Source organism: Nipponia nippon, unplaced genomic scaffold, assembly GCF_047370975.1.
Source record: "Nipponia nippon isolate SJK-2023a ecotype South Korea unplaced genomic scaffold, ASM4737097v1 scaffold_7, whole genome shotgun sequence".
Lineage (NCBI taxonomy): Eukaryota > Metazoa > Chordata > Aves > Pelecaniformes > Threskiornithidae > Nipponia > Nipponia nippon.
This window is the reverse complement of record NW_028262391.1, coordinates 42,392,143-42,416,283: the sequence shown is the minus strand read 5'-3', so window position 1 is coordinate 42,416,283 and position 24,141 is coordinate 42,392,143. Positions and strand designations below refer to the sequence as shown.

Sequence of the window (24,141 nt, the reverse complement as noted above, 5' to 3'; positions counted from 1 at the left end):
GTTTTTCTGCCCAAGCATCCTTGAATAACACTAGGGTACTTGTGTAAAGAATATGGCACGAAGAGAAGGTAAAAACTGAAACCTAAGATGAAATTTGAAGAGATAATTATAGTTAAAGAATTTGTGTTTGATTACTGGGCTTTACATCTGGGAGTGTCTTACTGCGCTCTCATATTAATATAATCTTGGCAATCTGAGAACGACTGGGCAAAAGAAAAAAACCTATCATTCTGCACAGATGTGAATCAGCAGAATTGTGTTTTCTCAACTGGGAAGTGGTTTAAACTTCCTCTTTCATCTCCTATTGTTTTTAGAAAATTGTCTTGTGATTGTTCTTCAGCTACACAAACTAAGCCACTCCCTGGATAGGCCCAGGATATGCTTTGATTTCATTAACAATTTGAAACAAAAACCAAGGGACCTAGCAGTAGGATTAGATGTGTACCAGGAGATATGACACCATCTCCCTGGCACGAAGGGGATTTTTCCATTCCAAGCAATGCTGAATTTTGATTTAATGCAGATAGCCAGGACATAATCTCTTGGCTTAAAAAGAGAGATGTTTGTCCTCCATTCTTCCCTTGGCAGCACATACTCAGTGCAAGATGGGACTAAGCCACCCTCTGCTACTTCCCTTGCAAATCCCATGGCAGTGAACAGAAGATCGTATCTGCAATTTACAAGTCTCTGTGCAGATTCTGGGCCTCAGTGTGCCTCAGATCCATATAGACTGACACCTGCAGGACACCAAAATCTGGGTGTAACGAAGACAGTCTTACAAAGAGCTCCCCTCACCCTGATGCACCTTTTGCCCAGACTGCAACTCCTGCTCTGAAGTATCGCACGCATCGGTTGACTGTCTTCCTACTGCAGCAAGGCCTATGATGCATCTATTGAAATGCCCACCCCCACACCCATTTTCTTTCACTGACAAGTGGAACTAATACAGAGAAGGAGGAAAAAAAGATAGAGGAAGAAGACTCTCATATGGTCTCCTGCCAGCACTGGCTTACAGAAACATCCTGCCTGAAATTTGTTTGCCTTTATCACAATCAAATGCACTCGCCTTCATTTGCTTGCAGGGAATTGTTACATTTTCACTTTCCTTCAGTGGTAGAACTGAGATAGTGAAAAAGTTTAAACAAGAGAGAGATGAGCACCTAGCTAGTATCTGTGTCTTTACTATGCCTGGTAAGTCTGTCCATGCGTCAGACTCTCCTCTTAATGGTCATCAAATTATACCAGGATAGTAGAAACATCCCAGGAGTAATTCCATGAGTGCTAACCAGATCAAGCTCATTAAAATTACACTTGTCTCATTTGGGGTCACTAATATGTGAAAATTGCCTTGTTATGGTTTTCAAGTTATATATATCAGAATTCATAGGTGACTGGGTTTTGAAGGAGAGGGATAGAGATTGCAGTGTGCGGCATTAATTCTGCAGGAGAGGTCCAAAAGGGAGAATGGTGGAAGCTGCTGAGCTACAAACAGCTGGAGGCGGAAGGGGATCTGTGGGGTAACACCTGTGTTTGCCTACATTTTCTCTCTTCCCTCACAGCATCTGCTTCTGGCCGTTGACAGAGACAGGGTGGAGGGAAGAGGGAGCTGAGGAAAGGGGTTGAGGCAGAATCTTCAGGGACAGCAGCAGTCACTAAAATTCATACAAGTTACTTCTGTTTGTTTTCTTTTTTTTTTTTTCTGTTGAATTAAAAAACTTGTAACTGGTCATAAATTTGATCAGAGAGATTTATGATTTTTAAACTCGGAAAAAAGCTGAAATTTTAAACTAGAAAAATTTCCCTTAGTAAATGACTTGAACAGACTAAGGGAGAAGTGATTTCATGGCTATTAACATCAGAGTAGTCAGCTGCATAGCATTCACATTTCATTGTAGAAACAAGCAGATAAACAATCTCCTTCCATTGTTTGTAGTAATCACAGACTGCTAAATAATTGCATGTCATTATTTTAGTTGTGCAACAAATAAGAGAAATAGCAAATGAAATCTAAAGCTCCTTCTGTGTGTTTTGTTCTTGTATTTGAAATCTGTCCTTTTTTTACATAAGACAAATCTGCTATCTATGCATGGTGTAAGTGAAAAGAGGACAGGCATACTTTTGCCAGAACAAAAGTGCATCTCCAATCTTCTTTCCCCAGAAATTGTGCTCATTTATATATTAGTTATAAGTTTCCAGTCCTCTCAATGCCATATAGAAATGAAGGTATGTAAAACGTGTTAAATCTAATGGTATTCTGCTAGCCAGTAAAACTTAAACTTTCAAATCTGTCAGACTGAGAAAGCCTGGACACTTAACCCCAAGGGAAGAGGAAGTCTGTGTTATTCAGTAAAATTCTCACCTCGAGCTTAATAATCTCCTTTAAAATAGATTGGTGGTTAAGGTACCTAGAAAGCTAAGAAAGCCAAACAAATTCTTAATTCTGTTCATTCATGTTTGTATTCTGATAGCACATATTATGAAATAGACCCTATTGCTCTAAGCTCTGTTCAAATACAAAAGAAAAATAATCCCAGTCTACAGGAGTTAATTAATGAAATGGATAGAATAATTCTAGAAGACTTGAGCTCTGCTTGTTCACATTTAAAATCTACAACATGCACTGTGGATGGGAGGGTATCACTGCAAGATCATCAATAGCAAGATATTTGTTCTTCTTGCTTGGTGCAACTTGGTATTGATCCCTTACTGCTGGCACAGATTAAAGGAGAACATTTTCAAACAGATCCTTTGCTTTTGTTTTGTTTTCCAAAACCACATAGTAACTGTGAGCTTGAAATAAATATGTTTTACCCTTGATCTCCAAAGCCCAAATCTAGAACCTATTTTAAAGCAACATTTTAAAGACCATCCAGAAAAGAACTGTAAAGTCTCAGATCATTTTTATGCCAACTTTATATTGTTAACTGGTGTTAAGTATCTCATTGTTCATGAGCGCAGTACCTGAACACACTGAAATGCAGAGTGACTGCTGAGTTGCTTATTTCTCAGTGTGCGTAGGGAATGAGCAGGGAGAAGAGGGAACGTATCTTTTAAAACTACTTTAGGCCCAGTACGTGCATCCTTCATTCACTGCAATATCACAACATGCTCTGTGTACACGAGCATGACCTTAGATAACTCAGGGGCTGCAACAGCTCAGCACCAGAGTAAGCTCAGACTACAGTGTTAGCTGTTTCCTTGATCAAGCTGAACCTAAGAATTAGTTACTTTGGGTAAGTGTATTCGTATCTGTTGCTTTGACAGCACAAGGATGACTTTTCACTATAACACACTTGAAGCAGAGATGGTTCTGGGCAACCTGAACACCCAGTGTTGAAAGGGAAGACGACCTTGTGGTACCATTGTTTGGTCTTATTAATATACTGAAATTGTTTGACAGTATTCCCTATGAACCACTCTGGAGAAGACAACGGAAGGAATTAGATGTCAAACTGCATCTTGCCCACAGAATCCATGTCTAAGTACAACACCAAAGAGCCACTCAGGGTACTATTCTGACATTATCATCACAGAGCCAGGCAGATGTGATGCTAGCTAAATGCAAAACAGCACAGTCATGACAGGAAAATGCTCTTCCCAGGTGAACTTAACTGCTAAGTGGCCTACACAGAATGTTTCCTATCACTAAAGGCGTTCATTCGGAGAGATCTCGGGTATTATGGCCCAATCCTGAAGAGCTGTGTGTCCTAGTGACTTGGGCCATGGAAGTGGGAACTTCAAAGAAAAGAGCAGAGTCACACTGGAAAGAAGGGGTGGACAGGCAACTCAAAAGAGCACACAAATGGGGAAGAATGTAGCCAGGAAAAGGGAATATGAAGAGGAGGAAGAAAGAATGGAGAGACACGCTAAAGAAACAAGAATGTCACAAAGGAGCAAGGTCAGCAGTAGAGTGGAGGAGGGTGAATTTACTGGCAAATGCTGCTTTAGTCATCCCGAAACTGTTAAGTGGTCAACTGGTTTCATCTGGAGAGAATTAGCAGGGGCCGAGGGGGAGTAGATTCACAAAACTGCCTGAGGAAGTGGTAGTGTCAACCCCCTATTGCCAAAAGCTTGGCTGTCAGCACGCTCACTCAGGTTGTGTGGGATCAGTTGCCTTTCCTGGCTGATGGCATCTGAACCAACATTTCTGGAAGTGCCTTGCCCTAGGGCATTCAGAGGGGTGTACTGAGCAGGGAGGGAGGGATGGAGCAGTCTCTCATGTTAATGCTATTTCACTCTGTATGAAATACTTTTATTCAGCATGTGTGAAGGATGAGGGAGCAAGGAGAAAATTACTCCATTACCTGGCTGTTGACAAGATGGATGAAAAGGTTGAAGTTGCTGAATAGTGGGTATTTAAGAATTTCTGCAAAGTGGAACAGTGACTAAAGGATAGATTGAGAACAATCAAGGGAGCCCAAAGTACATCCCAGTGAGGGCAGCTGCGTGCTCTCTTAGAAGATGTTGCTTCCAATTATCTCAGGCAGAATGGGAAGAAAACATCTGTAATCCAGAGAGCTTCTTTAACTGCTGGGCAACTAGATGAAAAAAGCTTACAAAAAACCTGTTTGAAATGTTTGAAACAAAAAGAGAACCTGATAAACAGCAACAATTCATGTGGTTTTCAATTTGGTAAAGAAAAACTGTATTGTAATGGTTTGCAGGAATTTTTGTTATTATTATTACCATCATTATCATTATGGTTTAGCTTGGTGACCAAGCCAAAAATTGATTTCTTGTACAGATCCAAAAAAAAGACAGGAACAGATACAGTACTCTTTCGGCTGTGAGACACAGGAAGTTTCAGGAGAATTCGGGCATTGGCAGTGGGGAAGCTGCAAAGAGCAGCCAAAATCAAAGGCAAGAAAGCTGAAAAAGGGAAAATAAGATACAAAGAGGAAGAGCTAACCCCACCCTATTCTTTCTGGCACCACAGGCATCCAGAGTACATGACACATGATTTCTTCCACTGTATTACAGGAGTAGGAGGACTCCCTTGATTTCTACCACGCCTTCTTATCTACCATCTTCCACCTACATTTAAGATTCAGAATTGCCAGAATTCAGATTTTTCTCTCCTGGCAACATTCTCTTGTCCCTCCCTCATTTCAGTCTGAGTGTGCTGGGGTTACCAGGGTTTGCTTTGATCCTGAACCAGATCTGAAGATATCTGCATAAACCCTGTTCAAGCTGTGAGCACACCCTTAGGTTAAAAGTAGGTTCTTCAGCACTGCTCATTTATTCCCTCACAACTGTGCATAAAAATATGTAGTTCTCTTTTACAAAATAATACAAAACTAGTTAGGCAGATGCAAGCATTCATTGCATTCTTCATCCATATGTAAGTTCAAAATCATTTAGTCTAAGCAATTGTAATAGTAAAACCATTCAGAGACTTTGCAGTGAAATATCACTCAGAAAAGACTTTAGTTCATTAACTTCAGGATCTTCTTTACATTTTTTGGCCTACTTTTTCAGTTCCTAATGTGGATAAAAACAACATACCTAATATTTTTGACATAATTCAATCCTGAGCCACACTGACTTAACAAGAGTTGGTTTGATTTTTTTTAATACACTTTAGTTTACGTGAAAAGTACTCAAAGGTTACATTGAGCCAGTCACGACTCTCAGTGTGAAAGTACAGTTCTCTATCTAATAATGAAGAACACTTCAACTAAGGGACAGAAGAACATGCTGAGAACCCAACCCCATTCAGTCTTATGCGCATGAGCAGCCCAGGTAGTTCAAGAGGACCAGTTTTGTGAGAGTGTGGATCTTTACGTATTTAACACAGCGGAGCTTCTGTGTGCAAAGTAAACATAATAATGTCTTCAGGACTTCATGTCAGCTGTGTTACAGAATATAGCAAATATAAAATATATAGCTCATGTATTGCTTTAAACCATCTCTTGCTTCTTTTATACCACCAGTAGAAAACTGGGATTTTTCTAGTTATTTTTTCTTAATGTGTTTTAATGTCCTCTCTTGAAACACATCACAGAGTGGTCTAACAGCACTTTATAAGTATGATCAGTAACAACCACACAGCTGAAGAATGGCTTGAGCCCTTTACCATATACTGTATTCATGTTACTTCTGTGGTGACTCATGGGAAGTACAAACATATGACACAGGAGATTTGCGTTGAGTTTTCATGATAGGTTAAATAAGCCAAAAGTCATTGTGATCCATTAAATCGTTTTTATGCATGTCAATAAGATTGCCTAGCCTGTGATAATTGCACAGTTATGGTTATAAATCTGATAATTAACCTCTATCTTTAAAAAAAGATAGACCAGTCAGCCCAAGAGAGGGATTCCTGTGGTACACAGCATTATGCACAATTACTACACATTAACACAATCTTAATTATTAATCTTTTGTATTTGCATAGTACTTTTCATCCAAAAGCACTTTGAAAGCTGTATACAAAGAATACCAAAGAAATACTGCAAGCTCTAGAATCCTGGGGCGAGAACTCCCTGTCCCAGGAAGCATTCAGCAAATGGGGACAAAAGCTCTCAGCCACTTACACCAAGGCAAACCCTGCCACAGAGGGAAAGTACCACAGGACTTTTGAAATTCTTCTAAAAGCAGAGAGGAGCTCTACTGTAACACTGAGCAAGCTGAAACTTTTGCATTTGTCTTACCTGGAAGAATGTAATCTTTAGATATCTTACAAGTATTTTAATACAGAATGCCAGACATCACATTTCATGCTTCAATTCTGTTTAGGAACACACAAAATTCTGATTCAACCAAATGAGTTGCACACCTTTCCCAGTCTTTGCCTTGTCACTTCCATGCTGCCTCCTTATGCTAAGAACAGCTTTATTTTCCCTCTTCTTGCTTATCTGTGCTGTTCTGCCATCTTGTGCTCGTTCAAATCCTTCCTCAGAAAGACTTGAGCAACACAACTCAAAGAGGAAGCTAATTTTAAAAACAATAGCTAAAATGCATATGGCTCACTATCTAATTATGAATAAGATCCCTCTCACTTATCCAGATAATAAACTCTGTAGAACAAGTATTGGTTGGGTGGGGTTTTTTTGGTTGTTTTTTGGGTTTTTTTTTTGTTTTTTTTTCACTGTTATGGGCCACGTAGTTTGTCATTTTCTAATATATGTACTGTTAGGCTTACATTACAGCTAAAATATACTTACCTATTTGGTATTCAGAAAACACGAGCTATTAGTCAATTAAATCAAAGTAACATTAAAGTGTTTAACTTGATAGGAACTCTCCTGGTCATTTACAAAACACATCGTTCAGCCCCTTCATTGTCATAACTAATTTAAAATACCACAACAGATATCACAAGAATAGAACAGTTTTAATTTTATTACAGATATATATCCTAATCAGAAAACAGGTCCTGCTCAAGCAGGTGCTCTGACGTGTCACATCACATCCGTACACCAGTGTATCACTGAATCAGAGATGTTACACACTGCTGGCATTCACCTCCTTTCAGGGGGTCAGCAGAAAGGCTTATGCCCAAAACAGCTCTCACTTTAACACCATAGCCATGACATTGTTGTATAACCAGACAATAGCAAAAATAAATAAATAAATATATAAATAACTATAAAAATAAATATTGTCAGTGCTGTCTCCTCACTCCTGTTTACATTTTAATGAACTCTTCTAGTAATAACTTCCAGTTTCCTCCATTTCCAGAAAGCCAGCACTCCATAAATATTGAGTTGTACTATTATCTGCTGATGTACCAGTTTTCTATAAACAGAGAAAATCCAAACTTATCACTGGGCCTAGCTGTTGAAAAAGGTTAGTATAACTAAATAACAAAACAGGAATGTTGTTTACTTGTTAATGTTCTACTAATGAAAAAAAGCTGCTATGGCTTTGATTAATCTAGACCATACTGGACAGTTCTGGCATAACTTTCCTTGAAGAGTGACTATTGATTTCCTTTTCATTCTACACTTTGATACAACATATCTGGAATGTAGCCCAGGTTTCATAACTGCTACTATCTCCACATTAACAGCCTGTGCAAGATTAGAAATAGCTTTTGAAGATATATGCAAGGGTGAGGCAATCCAAGAATTTTCTCCATTTCCACAGGTTGAGCTTTTACATCTGTGTAACAGCTTTTAAGGAATTAAAGGTGTTTGTAGGCATGATCAAATTCATCAATTGCAACTAATTAATTATGCCATTGTTTAATCTTTTAGCACTGCATTGTTTTTTCTCTTCTCTGCCTGTATTTATAATACCTGGTGTAGACGCAGTAATTACCAGATACTATGGGATGGTGACTGCTTTATCAGCACGAGCCTGGGAGAGCCACACAGTCTCATAAACGGTGAAGAGTGAGTAATACCAATGGTCTCAAGTAGATGCCAGTAAAAATCTTTGTACTACTCCCCTCCATCTCGTATTCTCTCTAATGATACTCTGCATATAAATCTGTATTCTATATGTATCTCTCCTATCGATTTAAACACACACAAGGCACAGGCACAGCTTGCCCAAAACTTCTAGGTTAGGTAAGTAGCTTTCACCTATGAAGAGCAATGTATTCAAAGGCGGCCGTGGTAATTTGCAAACAGAAAGAAAAATTACTTGTAAAGAAGATATTTTAAAATATTCGGTGTAGTGTATTACTTGCCTGGCACATGTGAGACAACATCATCATAATGTATTCTGGTCATTTCTAGGAACACGGAGCATAATAAGTGACGTGGTATTCAATGCCTCAGATAAGTCTTCTTTGGGAGTTGGTATATTCTATTTTTGCATTTTACTTCCTCAAGTCACAGCATAGCTACTCTAAAAATCTTGTGTCTGGAAGTCATAAAAGGCCCAGCTGTGTGGTACTGAGTTAATAACCAAAGAACTGCAATAAATTAGGAGTTCATCAGTTTGCAACAACAAAGATTAGGACCTGGCCAATGGAATGATTATGAAGCAATGACACAATGCCAAAATTAAAAAGGCAACTGTACTTCCAGAATCGATCTGAAAAGGCTCTTCCAGCAGTTAGGAAAACATCAGTGCCATATAAAAAACTCTAAAGTTTCCAGTCCCTCTCATTCAATATGTCATTGGAAACTGGGATGTGTGTGCAGAGAAGGTCACAAGGACGAAAGGGGCTAAGAGGAGGCCTTACAGAAGGGAAACCAAAATAGCTGGCTTGATTGGCAAAGGCCAGGAGGGCACAAAATCATTGTTTATGAGTACAGCCACAGGAGTAAGCACTAAAGAAGGAAAACCCATTTAAACACATGAACAGTGTTTGCTCATTGACAAATGAACATAAACTGGCCTGGAATAATGTCAGCTGATATTTGAAAGACCATTTCTAATTATCAGAGCAATAAGACTTTGGAAAAGCCTTCGAATCAGAGCAGGCAAAAAAAGGTAACTGATTTGATGACCTTCAGTACCTCTATAAAGAGGAGCATACACTGAGCGGTCTGTGTAGAAGGGTCTCAGTGGTCCTAAAGGTTCATCACTTGAGTATGCATACATGACATATAACGAAGGACGCGTTTATCAAAGGAAGTAAGTATTGACAGAGGCCTATGAGACACTAATCGTAAATCATTTCTCAATTAAATTAAGCTCTCTTAAGGTCTCTTTGGTGGGCCAAAGAGCGGACAGGAACGGGTAAGGGACGACTCGGCAATAGAAGCCCACCCTCAGTGCAGTAGAGATTTAAGAGAACGCAGACAAGGCAAGTCTGCCACAGCCCCCGTACTTCATATCTGGCACTGATATAGTGACCATAGTAGGCACACGGACTCCTTCAACTGTCAGCTGCAATCCATTTAGACAACTTGAAAGTGGCATTTCTGCACTACTGAATCAGTATCATTTTCTTCCAATGGAACTTTACCCTTAATCAAGCTTAAAAAATAGGAAACAACTTTATTCCATCTCTTCTTTCAAGAAACAAGTTTTTAGGGGTTTTTAATACCATTAACACTAATGGATTTTTGGTTTTGCCATGTTTTCATTTTAATTGAATTAAAACATGTTTATGTCAAATAATACAAATTAATAATGTTTCTTTCAGCTTTCCTCTTTTCAGCTCAAACTACACTAACTAGTATTAAAATTATTTAGCATAAGAATTATATTTAAGATAAAGTCATAGTGTAAACTATAAAAATCAACCCACACTGAACAAATAATTCAGCCACTACTAATTTTAGTGTGTATCTATAATGCAATATGTCCATGACAAAATGCAGGAGTAGTCCTTTACTCATCTCTTTACTGGGGATGTATATTTACTGTGAACTCCCATGAAAACTGGTAATACTAATTTATCAATTCTGTCAATTGTCAGCAACTGGCATAGTCAAAAGCAATGAGACGGCCATTCTTACAGAAAATCTAATTTATGGATCCCCTCTTTATAAAAATATCACTGTTAAAATTGCTCTTTTTAAATAAATGTAGAAGTCAAATGTCCCAGTACAGTAATAATAAATTCCTTAAGACAAAAAAATGCTGTGTAAATGTAAGACTTTTACACCCATTGCTGCCACAATCTGCCAAGCACTCACTACCACAAAGAAATGTTTTCTGTCTAGGTTTGTGTTGGGCAAAAACATTAGAAAATGAAGCTGTTATTCAAAAGAGAGGCTTACTGTTACACAGCATCTTCAATTAACATTTTGCAATTGTCATGCACTCCAGAAGGACAAGATGGGGGACACGTGACAATGACTGTCAGACAGAGAAGAGAAAGCCTGGTGAACAGCAGGCTGAAGGGGAGTCTGAACAGTGCTGTGCTGTTGCAACGCGAGTAATCATCAGGTTGAGAAGTGAGAAGGAGCATTATGTGTAGAATACAAAGTTACTTCCTCCTACTGGGCTACTGGTAGCCTTAGCTAGGGCTCTCTGCTCAGATGTGGAGCAAGGGGGGAATTGGGCAACTGTCACACTCGGGGAGCTAGAAATTGTGATTTGTGCAGACAAAATGAAAGAACTAAAGCTGTTTCCAAACAAGAGAAAACCAAGTACTAGGTAAAGAGTTTTCAGGTTTGTAAAAGGTTTCTGCTTGGACAAGTATTAAGCAATGTTGCAGCTCACTATTAGATAGTGCCCTCTAACACAGAGTAGCAGGGGAACAGAGTGACCTGCGGGCACTGGAGTTCCTTTGAGACTATTTACAGAAGTCTCTGTCTGAAAGTTTTAGGCAGATCTATCTTGGAGGAGGAATAACAACAAAAGGACCTTTCCAGCCCAATTTTTTTTTTCATTAATGATCTTAGACAGTGTGTACAGGTTTTCTATTTTTATTGTTCAAACCACAAAAAATAAGTAAGAGAGAAAGGGAAGCAAGTGCCCACTCTCAGCTTCCAATGACACCAGACAAAACAAGTAGTAGTATTTCCTTCATAGCCCTGAAAACACCAAGACATACTCTGGATTTGGTTTCTGCCAAAGCTCATTTCAGAAAAGCTATAGGCCTAATGCAGGTGTAGACTGGGTTTTTCTATCCATAATTTAGTTTCCTGAAAAGCCAAAAAAAACCCATGCTGAACTGATCTACTGAGAGGTTTTCTAGTGGGGAGATCAAGGGTCATGGGAATGGACCGTATTTCAATGAATACGCTCCCTGTTCTTAGCAATGAGATCCAATCTCATATGCACAAAGTAGATTATTACCCCCTTGATGACCAGTTGCATTCACATGGGGACCCACGTGAAAAATTGGAAAATTTGCTTCTTATATTTTACCTGGATATTACAGTAGAATTACAGACAAATGCATAACAGGACACAAAGGAAGCAGAAGTTTTAGACAGGCAAAATACATCCCATGCATTTTTAATAGTGCAGGTGATTAACCAAGTTGTTAGGGACGTGGTACTGAAGTCTTTACATCAAGGTCAGATGTCTTGGCACCTTACTAGAATATACTGGTTTCCTACAGGTATTGCTTGATGAAAGTCTATGGCCTTTGCCATACAGGTCAAAGCATTCCCTTCCAGCCCAAAGAATGTGATTAATAAGGGCAGTAACAGTAAAGGATGGAACAAAGAAGGCCACAGGCAAAAGCAACAATTAATAAATAATAGTCTGCAACACTCTAATATAGCACTTCACATGTCCAACGTGATAACTAATTAATCATAGTAACAACTTTGTACTCTATGCTGCCTTTCATCCAGCACCTCAAAGTGCTTTACAAATGTTAATTAATATGTAGGCTGTACTTTGAGGAAATATATTATGGCATTGGCCCCAGTCAATGCTAATTTGTTCTTCAACAGCATGGCTTGTGAAATCTGGTCGACTTTCCCAATGAAACATAAAATGTGCAAATCTTCCTGGCAACAAATCCAAAAATGTGTTTCTCCATTCAAATATAAGCTATTCCATTGTATTGCTGACAATATGGCATGCTCCATCCCTTCACATTGTACTCCAGTATAACCTCACATAACACAGCATGGTTTAAATGTAAGAGGAGATTAACTTTTCACAAGAAAATTGGATAACTGGTATTTTAGTCTGAACATCTGGCACATTTTAGCTAAACTGTTTCTTTAAAAGGCTTTTTTTTTTGCTGTGCATTCACATACTACAAGTGTTTGACTAACTTTAGCTCAACAGCTGAGACAGAAAGCTAATTTCTTTGCTGCAATGACCAGACTGGGGCTACCCAACATGACTGGATGTCTGCATATTTTACAATTATTCTAATTCCTCTATTTAGCACTGTAAATTTACATGACATTTTATATACATTCAACCAATTTCTGCTCATACAATCAATCTCCTGGCTTCAAAGGAGTGTGTGCATGAATGAGACACACAGGATTTATCCAACATGCCCATTAAAAAATCATAAGAGATTGCTCTTTAAATTCTTTGAGTGTGTTCATATTGTGCACACATCTCCAACTACAGAGCTGCTGAAGCAAAACTTTTGGAGCCCTTATGATCAGAGCTTGAAAAGGTCAGCTAGTTCCCCTCTGTTACACAGGTTAAGTAGAAAATGGTTAATAGTTGGAAAGCTATTACCAACTGTCGCAACTTCTCTTTTCTTGTCTTCTTAAAATCCTATAATAGCACATCCAGACAACCTTAAATTTACACTGTTAGAAAGGTCTATTTATCCTCCAGAATAATAAACCAAGGATACCTTCTTATGTCATTCAGGTTTTGTATCAAAAACATCTTTGCAAACACATATTTTAAATACACATGCACACACACAAACATTTAAGTTGTTGGAAGGAAATGCTAAGGAGAAGCAATACCAAATTAATCTAATCACTAAAGCATTAACAGCATAGAAAGGGCTACCTAGTATTCTGCAACAAACATTTACCATTTATTTTGAGAACCACTTCCCATCTTCATGCCCTAGAAAAATACTAGCAGTGCAGGACAGAAACAGAACTAGCAATTCCTAACTTTTGAAATGAAAAGAGTTCACGGCAGAGCCAAGTTTCACCTTAAGGGTTGGAGAGGGAAGGAAGAGAAAAAAAAAAAAAAGGGGGGGGAGAGAGAAGAGTACAAGAGCTATCATTGAACAGGTGTCTGCATAATAACAACATGAGTAGAACTAATAAGCTTAATTTCAGTGAGCTTTGAAGTCAGGTGCAGGCTATTAAGAGAAACAGTGGGTTAGCATTCCTAGGAGCAGGTTTACTAATAGTATTACACAAATAAGAAGTAATTTCTTTACGACTTGAATGGTCATAACTAGCTAGGGCTTACAGCTTTCTTTTATCAATAAAGTGATTAAGACAATCCAAATCACAATGTAAACTGACACACTCTCTGTGTGTGGCTCTGTGTATGTGTGTGTGCATGTGTAGCAACTGCTTGTAAATTATGCAAAGCATCTACCTGTGTTACGTTCACCCTAATTCGTTTAGAACTTAAAAATGCAGATGATGTAAACTGGAAAAAGATGAAAAACCTCTGCCTAGTGACCAGTATAATGTTTCAACAAATCTGAAGTATTCAAGGGGTACACTTAGTAGTAAGGAACAGGAAAGAGTCGAAGAGTCAAACTGTTGCTTGGATCATGAAGCAAGCAGCCTTCTGCTGCTCTTTAATCAAGATGTATTTCAACCTCTCATCCTTTTTCCCATCCAGGGACCTGACAAGCAACTCCCTAGCTACCACTTCTCTTAAATGAGAAAGACAGCATGTCCCAGTGGCACAGAGAACCTTTTGACACTGTTCTCTTTTGGGAGTTTATGTGTGCTTTTTAATAAAAAGAAGAACAATCCTTTTCTCTTTGAGATAATAAAGAACTTAAGAATGAATGGAACTTCCATCTAAACACAGTTTAAGTGTGTTGATACAGTATTTCTTTGAGTTCTTAAGGGTACACAAACAGCAGCCTCTTGACTTCAGCAGAACGCTGCCTTCACGTCATTGAATCCAATATCTTCTTCCATGATTACGTCATTTAAACCCTTTTAGACTAAACATAAAGACTGTACTCTCCAAAGCTTAGCATATACGGCATAGCTGGAGATAGTAGATGTCTCTATTAAAACAACCTATTCTTCCACATATCTTTCGTTTCACTAGAAATGCTGAAACTTAAAGAAGAACGATGATTACATCAGTTTGTGACCCACTGTATTTCCGGTTAAAGTTTTTTCTTTTAAACCCATACTAGATACCCATTGTCAAGGTCAGAGATATTAAAAGTGATTTGTTAGATGTAAAATACTGTTTATTATAGTCTAAAGAGCAAGCCAGCTTGAAATAATAAATTAGTGCCAGATGAAAAACTGCCAGAATTCTCTGTTATACATGCCTTTCCCTGGAAAGCATCCCAGATTTTTTTTCTTGATAGGCTCTTTTACTAAAGACTCCCTGACTTATGGAGTGTGAGCAAAAGTTATAGCTTATAAAAGGGTCAGTGAAGAGCATTAGGGGGCTCTGAAAACAACAATAACAAACAAAACTTGTGTATAAACTGAGCTGCGGCTACAGCCTAAATGGTACAAACTGATGAACTGCGACAAATGCTAAGAAAAACTTACGGAGTTCACCCACATAATTGCACTGGGTCAGATACTTGTAGCATCATCAGAAATATGAAAACTGCATGAAGGAAGAAACCTGAATTATTCTCCTCTTACCCACCGCTCTGCATTCCTCTGTGTTGCTTTACAGACAACATGCATCTGAAAGAAACAAGTAACTTGGCTGAATTATGCATTTCATTCTCAACATGAACTTAAGTGATTTGGGAAGAACACGTCTTGATACCATGAAAGAGAAAAGCACTACTGATACCAGCAGGAAGACTGGACTGTAATGAAAGACACTTTCCTGTCCCAAGGTAAATGTCACCAGGTATACTGCAAATTGTTATCTGTTGCTATTCGTCAATGGAAAGTATCATACTTAGAATTTGCATCCTTTTTTGTAACTGTGAGACGAAGGAGAAATGGAAAAGTCAGCCTCTTTCTCTCATGCATGTTTATTGATTTCACCACTATATGCTGAGAAAGCAGGGTGGGACCACCGGTCACTGCAAGTCAGCGTTAACAGCAGGGGCATAAGGAAGTGCTTAAACCCAAGCAGCTGGCTGTGGCTGGGAACCTGGAGAGAGAAAGGCATGACTAGAAGTTTTCATTGTACGTGTTGCAAATATCGTGTAGTTCCAGGTCTGTTAGCTTGCTGCATCCTCACAAATAAGCCAAAAAGTGCCATCGAAAACAGTCTTCCAGCAATAAAGCAACAGAGGCCCCCACCAGAATGGTCAATGCTGAAAATAAAAGTCATGTTACAAATGTTTACATGATGTAAGTTTGGAGTGTAGAGTCCAATAATTCTCACTGGCTTTTCTCTCTCACTTCCGTTCTTGGCAGCTAGATAACAAGTTCAGCCAAGCAACTTACTTAAAATGTACTGACATGAATCCCCATAGTGTAAATAACATATCTTACCTATGAAGGGTGATTATGTTCCCTTTATTCTTGAAAATAACATCTTCCTAGCCTTTTCATGAAAATCAACTGTGTGCATTCTTCATACAGTTTACAGTATAGTCCATAAACACAATACTGAGTATTGCTGTTAATAACTAAAAGTTTGACATGGGCCCAAATCTAAACCATGAAGCTGACACCCCAGAGCATAGAGGAAGTTTGAATCTGAACATTGCATCTCCAGTCCGTCTCTGCGGGAAATGAATTCACAAAGCAATAATAATATCATAAACAGCACTTAACGTGTTAGGGCTGATCCTGCCAACCCGTACTCCTCCAGCACAAAAACTCTTGGCAGGTCTTACACACTGCTGAAGTCTCACTGAAACTCTCTAAAGGGACCTTATGTGGAATTTAAGAATCATACCATTGCCAACGGGTGACATTAACCCTTCTTGCCCGTACCACTGAAATCAGTCATCATGCTGGCGTAAGCAATACACGATGCATACAAGTAGATCAGGCCATACATCACCCCTGCAAGAACACCAGTCATCTGATTTTTGTCATCTTCCCTTTTGGGATTTTATCACTAGTGATTTTTAAATAAGGGCAGATGAATCCCATGAGCACAGAAATCATGAAACACATTTGGATCACCTTCTGCAACATCACAACTGCTGTTGTCTACTCTGCAGAATCAGATATTTTTTGTTGACGCTTTCTGCAGCTGACAGTCCAGTTCAGTCTGGCAGTAGGTCTGTCAGGGACTGGCCTGGAGGGTATCGTACAAACTGAGAAGGAAGCCAGCAAAGGCAAGTGCTGTGTTTCTGGAGGAGGTGCAGACACGCTGAACATGTTGGAACAGTACAGCTCTGCTAGCTGAAATCTGTCCCCTGTCCTCACACTACTGGCACTGGCTACAGTTTCATTCTCCAGCTGGCTAGATGCGTATCTTCCACAGCAGACCAGCATTATCCTCCTGAATACACACGCTCTTGCCTTCAGATTTTCACAGTTGAGATTTTCTTTTCTCCTAACACATCCACAAAAATTCAAGCTTTGTCTGTATCTTAATGCATTTTCTGAATATGAATTCCTGGAGCAGTTCTTTACCTTTCACTCTTCTACAATCTTCAATGAAAGCATTAAAAGAGAGAGTACAATTTGGGCAGAATTTCCAGACAGTGAAGAATGCTTTCTGTGCAAAGAAAAAATTGGCATACACAAATACTGCATATGGATAAGATTACTTGCAGGGACAGGTACCATAAAGGTACTTGTATAGACAGGTATACAAAGATACATACAGTACCCAATTCATATACTGCCACACAATGTTTGCATAAGAAATTCAGAGGTATATCTGCTTTAATTTATTTATTGCATGTACTATTAAACTACTGAATTTTTAATGTGTTTCTTCACTCTAATGTCAAACTGAACTTCCAGGGATTTGCTGTGAAAGAGGAAAATGAGTATTTAAAACAGTGGAAATCGCCTTAGCAACACTCAGTTATTATCACCTTTCAATCTAGGCAAGCCTCAAAAGCTTAAAAAAAAAAACCAAACTAAAAAATCTAAACACTGAGACATATTCTTTTCAAATTGGAGGTGAAGGATGCCAGGAAGTAATACTAAATTGCAGCTGCCCTAGAAAACCTAGTTCAAGACAAGCCAAACTGAGTCAGTATGGATTCTTTTCAGTGGAGCAAAGGAAAAATCAGCAGTACAAGTTGAGATCAACAGGGATATAGTAGCATGGTTCTGAGGATGTTTGTCTCACATTGGCCCTCAACTGGAACTTGAACGGGTTTGTGCCCTGTCAGAAGTGACGGAAAATCTTCATGGAGAGGGAAAGATACAGCGCTCAGATGGTATGGGACATGCTAGCACCAGAGCTCAAGAACCTCCTCCTTGACACCAGCAGTCACAGACCGATGTGACACAGCAGCTCCAAGCTGCTGAGAAGAAATTGCCTGCTCTCCTTGTCATACTTAACCCTTTTATCTGCTCCAGGATACCAACCTGAAAACCTTTACCTGGAAGACAACAAAGCCAGCAGTAAAGAGACATGACTTGATATGTTTGAATGCTCATATACAAACACTCATGGCTGGTCTCTTTCCTCCTGACACATTGCCATCTGGGATTTGGAGGATGCATCACAGAATTCATAGTATTTGGGATTTATTTATTTGCTGTCTTAAGGCCTTCCTTAAGGTAACTTGAGCATAGAAGATTTTAAAGCTAAACAAACTAAACAATTAAAAAACCCAAGCATCTCAAATGAGATAACCCATGTCAGCAAAGATAGCTAACGGCTGACTGTCAAGCAGAAGTAACCCCATATCTTTGTGGTTAAATAAGCAGAAGATGAGCTTACTAAAATGTATCTTCATGTTTTATATATATATAAAAAATATTTGAGCAGAGTTGGAACCCTTTCCTAGCAGTTCCTAGCAGAACTATAGCAGATATCCATTAAAACTGCTGCTGGAACACAGCAATACAGCAGACCAGCTTGGAACTCATTCTGTTGCGCTTTGGGTGTTATATGTGGCTTTTCCTTCCACTATCAGACAAAACTCTGTGAAAAGCACCTTTCTAACTAGCTGCTGAGCCATTACACCTTCCCTTACCACCCCTCAGCAAAAAAGACACAAGATAAATACATAAGTACTAGTTGTACAAACATATTGCCCATTACTTTTAATAATGTTACCTCCATTAATTGTAATAATGTTTTCGTTTGTTTCTGCTGTCTAGCAACCCCTGGCAATTTTCAAAATTAAGTCCTCTCTTCATACAACGATTGAGGAACTGAAACACTACAGCACTGTAATACTGTTATAGCTTCACTGCATCTGAAATCCTGCTACTCATTCCCGAATAATTTAACCTGAACAGTGAAGATTTTTTTATGGACTTTCAGAGCTCACATCTGAAGTGAGATGGTCCCACAATATAAAAAGCAATGTATAAGATCTGCTTAGCAGTTACATAGACCTCTTCATCCACAGACATCAAATACTCCAAAGCAGAGGCAAAACTTTCAGCTTTATTTCACAGACAAGCAAAAAGACAGACAGCAAACAGATACCAACTCTGCAGAAGAGCTGGTACTGGAACCCAGGTCTTCTCACATTTCCTGTTCCATGATTTATTCACCAGGACTACATTCCTTCCATTCTCTGGGCATCTTTCCACCTTTTAATTAACCTCCAGTAGCAACCATTAACTTGCCTGGAATTACTAAAGAAAGGGGAACTGAAGGTCATCTGTGTTTTTGAGGAGATGGGATATAAGCCCACCAGCAATCTAATATCAGGCTCACTCCTGGCAGGGAACATTGCCACATGGTTCTTTCAAACCTTCTCTGGCAGCAGAAAGATACTGCAATGTAAAATACAGCCAGGAGTCATGAAGTCTAATGAAGAGCCAGAATGAATTCCTAGACTTTTTCCACCTCAGTTCCACTGATACAATGAAGTGATTCCCAACAAACGGCACAATCGCTCCGAGTGCCAGAGCATGAATCAGCACATTGGTCCTTTCTGACCAAGGATTCTCCAGCGGTTATCACACTATTCTGCAAGGCCTTTGCTCTGCTCAGATCTCCTGTTGCCAGCAAAATGAAACCTTCCATGTTTTATTTGTAGGACCTGTCATAGCACCTCATTCAGGGTAAAGAAGTCTCAAACTAACTTATTCTGCATATTTCGGTTCTGTAGATTCTCAAATCAGTTCAGACACTACAAGAAATCCTATAGAATTTATCCTTAAGCACCAGTGGAACAATGTTAACATGCTGTCATGTACAGTAATGGAACATAGGCTTCTCTCAGGATTCTGACAGCCAATGTTCAGGGACTGCACTGTCATCATCTTGTATTTTTCACGCTTCCTTTTAGACACGCAACAACTCTACCAATAGCCTGTTACTCAAGGCTTTGCAATAACTAAGTTGAAAGCATAAGGTATTTTGTGTCCTGTGCATATTCGAATGCAACTGAAGTAAATCAAGCAGTAGATACAACCATTCTGAATAACAGTCCGCTTTAATTTACAAAAATGTGCAGGGAACCAAGGATTAACTCTCATGAAAGATGCAGGCATTTTACAGTACCATTTAGGAGGAAGGTAGGTACCTTAGTACAAAACTGTGATACAAAAACCTGATACCTCATCTGGATATGCCCTAATTCCAGAGGAACCCTTAATTTTTATCATATCATCTTGTTCCTTGAGTTCTGCTCAGCACCTATACAATTGCTAAGTTGGATCAGGATGCAAGAATTCGGTGCCTGCCCATCAAAGCCTCTTGACTTGCCAGATGGTCTCAGCCATGCCTGACAGCAATCAGAAGACCCGACTCTTTCAAAATGCAGTCAGAGAGCAACACGCACTCTGTCAAAGTGCTCATGTACAGAAAGGAATTCTGAATTCACTAGACCAGAAAAGAGAGAGAAACCAATGTGAACCTGCCTCCCTAGCCAGGTGCTCAGAGAGCTCACCTGGGAACTGTTTGGAATTGGGACTGGACCCTGATTTCTGGTGAATTCTTTAGTCACTATCTGACAGATTCATTCCCTCCCGTGCACTCAGTCTCTCTCATACAGTCTTGTATTCCTTCTTACAGGCAGCTGACACAGCTCTCCTGGAAGGAGGAAGATGCAGGCTGGAGACTCTCCTACCTGAGGAGGGTCTGAACAATGGCTTCCTCATTAAACTGCTGGACTATTATATACAAAAGTGGGTAAAATTACCTTTTAAAATAAATTATTTCCACTTAATTCTTTGAAAGAACAGGAGCCAGCACCTATCCTCACAAAGGTGGTTTGAGCTATGAATCCACGGCTCCTGCTCTATATGGGCCCACTGAACCACCTGCCTACGTATCCCCACTGGAGACCCAGTGCCCTCCACATGGAGCTGATACAGGGCTCTGCTCTCTCCACAGGCCACCCTACAAGACAGGGTGTAAAGCCACTTGTGTAAAGCCACAGCCACTGACAGAAACAAGCTCTCAGTGACCGAGCTCAGGTACCAAACGTGATACAAATGTATTAACTTCATGCTCTGCCTAGGCTGGTTTATCTTCATCAGAAGAATGGCAGGCTGCCCACAGGAACAATGCACTAACACAATTATACTGTTTCCCATATCCAAACTAGCTTGTTCAGCAGTTGCCTTGGTACCACTGTACAGCCCTGCACTGCTCCACGTAAGGTGTTAAGCCATCACTGCTTAAGAACTACATTCCTACCTGAATCTACCCTCCAAGTCTGAAAGCCCTTGTCAAGGGGCTCAAATCAACAGTTTCACCCACGTGAACACCAAGTCTTGCATTTACCAGCTATGACCCCTTGCAAATTCATCAGTTCCTTGATCCTGTTCACTATGCTGAAAAAGGTGGCATGGCAGTAGTTCAATCAGAGGATGAGAGAACCGAAAGGCTAAGGGGGGAGCCCTAGCCTAGAATATGAAAGTGTCTACCTGGAGTGTATCAAGAGTTGGCCGAGAGGAGATGAGGACAGACAAACTCATCTGTCTTTATGGTAAGAGACAGCTACGTCACCCATCCATATAAACAGGGAACTTCTTTACATCCTCAGAGTTGTAGCGCAACATCTTGTAGAAGTAAACTGAGCCTTTCAGGGATGCAACATCAACTCAACTGAACTGAAAAACATTAAAACCTTTCTCTCTGTACAATGTGTAGCAGTGATTGTCAGCCATTAGGAAACTAGTGTCCTTTTGCAATCACAAATGTCTCAGCTCTGTACAAAACCTAGTGTAAAGCTGTCGGAATCCAACTGTGACTCACCAATGTGAAAACCCTTAAAGTGCTAATCTTCCATTTTTCATATGCTGTGCTTCTGTAATGAAAGGATTAAGTGTATATTTTTAAATAAGTATAAAAATTACACTAACATTGTTTGAATAGGGAGAATAAACTTTGACAGACAAAAACAGAATTCTGCAACAATATCCGACAGACGTTTTACTGCTTTACAGTGGTTATAGCCAGCACTTCTGCAACAAAGGGGAGTTTCAATTACTCTGGGGCACCAGGCACAGATTGAAACTCATATTTCCTTATCTATTTAAAGTTGCTCAAATAAGCATAAAGTGGTGGTGTAATCAGAGAAGCTATTTTCATTAATCTTTATTTAGTTTTGTTTTTTTTAAATCATGCCATAAAGTTAGTTTATAGGGACGATCTTTCTTTGCATGCAATCTCACAATGCACACAATACCTGTGGGTTTACCCAGGCAGAATTCCCACTGAATCTATGGGGAATTTTTTCCTGATTATAGAGCACAGAGTCATTTCCAGTATTTTACATTAGTTATCTTTGAGATGAGTATTGCCAGTACTGGAGCAACTTTAAATAGAGAAGCAGGACTAACTCCATAGTAGCTTTTGCCTGAATTCTGCTAGCTATGACATTTTGTAAGTCCAGGACCAGCTGTTATTAAGATCCCTGGGTGTATGCTAGGGCAGCCCAACATGTGACATTCTGCATTTAATTAGAACTTTAACTGAAATATATTGAGACAAAAGTCAGGATAAAAGGTGCCCCTCCCCTTCATTCAATAGAAATTATACTCTCCAACACACACTGGAGAAAATTATATTGTTTCAAACTCTAATTAGGAAAAAAATAGAAAAACAATTCAATTACCTCACATGTATTCCTGTAAGTTATTCATACAGAGCACGTGAATGACATATCTTCATTACAAACAATACAGGCATGCATTTATACCTAGTATGCTAGCAATTGCAGTAGATGATGTAATGCATATAAAGCAGAATGCTGAAGAGGACAGACTCATTTGCTAGATTTACCTGGAATTAGGAAAAAATGCACAAACCCAAGATACTCCCATTAACTTCAGCAGGCTTTGGATCAGGCTCTACTTGCCTGCCTAATTAGGGCTCTTCTGGCTTCCTGGCAGTGAATTTCCAAGAGGCCACCCTGCCAAGACCTCTCCTACTTGCTGCTGACTCTACTACTCCCCCTCCCCAAGGAGGTGGGGGTTCTACAGCACAGAAACCAAATACATCCTTTCCAAAACTGCCAAGACATGTATGAATCCAAATGTGCAATCCAAAATTCAGTTCAGCTTTAACAATATTTCCTTTGTCATATGGAAATTATTGCATGCTCTACTCCAAGGAAAATACAGATATCCCAAAGTCTTACTCAAAAGCCCAGCTTTTAACACTTTCAAGTAAGCTACAAGAGTCGAAAGCTTTGGCAAGCTTTACCAGCCGGATTTATCCGATGTGTTTTAATTGCCATCTAGCGGGAATGATGTGCAACTCCGTCTCTCTATGTTTCTCACGTTACAGCCCTTCATAGAGAAATCCTGTCCTCTCCATCCCAGATGAACTTGTAAATTTGCAGGACATAACAGCCCAGAAGGTGTTTGTTCTGGCTCGACTCACCTGGACACAATGAACAATTTTGTCTGGGCTAGGGAACGTCTATCAAAACCAAGTGGCAGCGATGCCTTTTCGTCTGCAAAAACAAAGATATACCTAATCAGAATAAGGCCCACACTTTTGTAAGGTCTGAGAAACAAACAATTTCTGCATGCCATTCCCAATGTGAGGTTTTCAAAACTCTGGAAAGACTTGGACTAAAATGCCAACAGCCTAGACTACATTTACAGCAACTCTTAGGCATTGGTAATGAGAAGATACTGTGATGGTTAGGAATCATCATTCAAATCCCAAATATTTATAGGGAAAGAAAAAAACATAATTCTTCACTTAAAGGTTATTAAATCTTTAGGACTAACTCGACGAGTAGGCTAGCCCTAATTTACAAACATATAATCAAAAATATTTCCTTATTTTCCAAGCGTAAAGCACTGAGCCTACCAGCAAAGTCATTAAGCAAAAGCAATTTCCATTATAAGAGCTTAGATTCAGCTTTCCAAATACCTCATTTCTATCCCTCCAATTAGCATGCCACATATGGAAGATATTATACCAGATACCCTTCACCTTTTGTCCTCAAAGCTATGAGAGGGACCAAGTGTTCCTTATTTCCTGATGAATCCTTAATTACCTGCAATGTGACATATTCCTCCTTCTTTCTTTTTGATCCTAAAATCTGAAAGGCAAAGCCAGCAAGGCACACTGTCTTTCTCTGACCCTTTCATTCTATATATTTCCCAGTCACAGACTTTAAATAATAAACACTTGCAAATACATAGTACC

At 39.4% G+C, this 24,141-nt stretch overlaps 1 long non-coding RNA gene across 3 annotated transcripts in view; it reads right to left on the bottom strand.

Moving 5' to 3' along the window:
* LOC148051038 (uncharacterized) overlaps positions 1 to 23,067 on the bottom strand; it is a 143,519-nt gene extending 120,452 nt beyond the window's left edge. For all 3 annotated transcript variants that reach the window (XR_015700640.1, XR_015700639.1, XR_015700638.1), the window contains exon 1: positions 22,759 to 23,067. This is a non-coding gene — a long non-coding RNA (uncharacterized LOC148051038). The remainder of the gene's footprint in view (positions 1 to 22,758) is intronic.
* Between the last annotated feature and the right edge of the window lie 1,074 nt (positions 23,068 to 24,141).